Source organism: Chiloscyllium plagiosum, chromosome 9 (genome assembly GCF_004010195.1).
Source record: "Chiloscyllium plagiosum isolate BGI_BamShark_2017 chromosome 9, ASM401019v2, whole genome shotgun sequence".
Lineage (NCBI taxonomy): Eukaryota > Metazoa > Chordata > Chondrichthyes > Orectolobiformes > Hemiscylliidae > Chiloscyllium > Chiloscyllium plagiosum.
In genome coordinates this window covers 591773-594045 of record NC_057718.1, presented here as the reverse complement: position 1 = coordinate 594045, position 2273 = coordinate 591773, and positions in this window count along the sequence as shown.

Sequence of the window (2273 nt, the reverse complement as noted above, 5' to 3'; positions counted from 1 at the left end):
CCATCTAACTAATCCACAGAATTGTTGGTAATTTGGAGAGAGAGAGAGAGAGACAGAGACAGAGACAGACAGACTAGATGGAATGGACTTAAATCATATGAAATGCTGATAAATGGTATTTAATTAGTGAGAGCAGGTAAATGGAGTGAGGGTGCATAAAGAAACAATTTGTATTAACTAGTACATTTATAGGAGCAACCTTTCCAAATCACTTGATAAGAAACATCCTCAGACAAAACTTGACACCAAACCTCTGAAGGAGAAATTAGGCCGAGATTTTCAAAGGTTGGAACAAAAAAAACAACAAGGTAATGTTTAAGGAACAACTTAAAGGAGGAGGTTGTTCAAGGTCAGTCATCTCAGTAGGAGTTTGTACCATCACGGTATCCCCCTCCATCAATGTCTTGGGGATTGCTATTCACAAGAAACAGAACTGGACTAATCATAGAAATACTCTGGCTAGACAGCAGGTCAGAGGTCAGAGATCCTAGCCCTCCTGACTGCCCAGAGCCAATCCATCATCTCCAAGGGACAAGTCAGGAGTGGGATGGAATATTCCCCACTTGCCTGGATGGGGGCAGCTCCAATAACATTCAAGAAGCTTGACACCATCCAGGACCAAGCAGTCTGCTTCATTGGTACAACATCTACAAGCATCCCCTCCCTCCACCATCGACGCTCGGTAACAACAGTGGGTACTATCTACAAAATGCAGTGCAGAAACTCACCAAAGATCCTCAGACAACACCCTCCAAACCCATGACCACTTCCATCTAGAATGACAAGGGCTGCAGATACATGGGAACACTACCCCCTGCAAGTTCCGCTCCGAGCCTATCCCCACTCTGATTTGCAAATATATTTGCGTTCTTTCAGTGTCACTGGGTCAAAATTCTGGAGTTCCCTCCCTAAGGGCATTGTGGGTCAACCCACAGCAGGTGGACTGCAGTGGTTCAAGAAGGCAGCTCACCCCCACCTTCACAAGGGGCAACTAGGGACGGGTAATAAAGGCTGACCAGCCAGCAATGCCCATGTCCTATGAATTAATTTTTTTTTAAAATGGCAGTTCATGTTCAAAGGGCTGAGTGGATTATGTTAGAAACACATGTATATTTATGCTCTATAAGAATTGGGAAAATTAAGATTTGGACAGTTTCTGGGATGGAAAGCATTTAACCATGTGACTTTTTTTATATGGAAAAGACAAAAGGTAGGAAACATTGGGCATTGTCTGCTGTTTACAAAAAATAGAGACTTTGCAAGAAAACCTTTTAAAAAAAATGAAGATGTTCCCAACTTTAATTCTAGACAGTAAAGGATTTCAATGAAACTATGATATCTCTCATTCTCTCACTCACAATGAGTAACAATATAATCCTGAAAGAACACAGTTGAAGAAATATCTTAATGAAGTATTTCCTGATCATTACAGAAAGTTCCAGCAGTTAATATCTCAAACCTCCTCATCAATTTTGAAAGCTGAACTGTTAACTCAATTACAAGATCTAAATCTAACCAACTTGCTACATTACCTAAAGAAATAGAGAAATATAGAGAATAGGAGCAGGAGTAGGCCATTCAGCCCTTCGACTCTGCTCTGCCATTCGGTATGACCATGGTTAATGCCCAATAGCCTAGTTCTGTTCCCCCCCCATATCCTTTGATCCATTTAGCCCAAGGTGCTATACCCACTCCTTCTTGAAAGTATTTAATGTTTTGGCCTTGACTGTCTTCTGTGGCAGTGAATGTCACAGGCTCCCCACTCCCTGGATGAAGACATTTCACCTCATCTCAGTTCACCCGATATCCTGAGCCTGTGATCCCTGGTTCTGTACTCACCCACAATCAGAAACATCCTTCCTGTATCTAACCTATCTCGTCCTGTTGGAATTTTACATTTTTTTTATTTCAAAAATATACTTTATTCATAAAATTATTTGGATCTCTGTACAATTGGTCATGCCATTTTTGTGCACACATTACATTGCTTTACAAACAGATATCAAAATTTATTTTTCCTATATACAAGTCTGTACATTTACTATCCAGCTCTTCTGCTGAGGCGTCAGCAGAGCCCAAAACTCTGCGTGGGCCCCCTGTTCTTCGTTAGGCAGGCAGATGTTACACAGTGGTCTTTCCCCACCGCGCCTTGGCGGCAGCTGCCCCAGGCTTCAGCGTGTCCCTCAACACGTAGTCCTGGACCTTGGAATGTGCCAGTCTGCAATACTCAGTCGGGGTCAACTCCTTCAGCTGGAAGATCAGCAGGTTTCGGA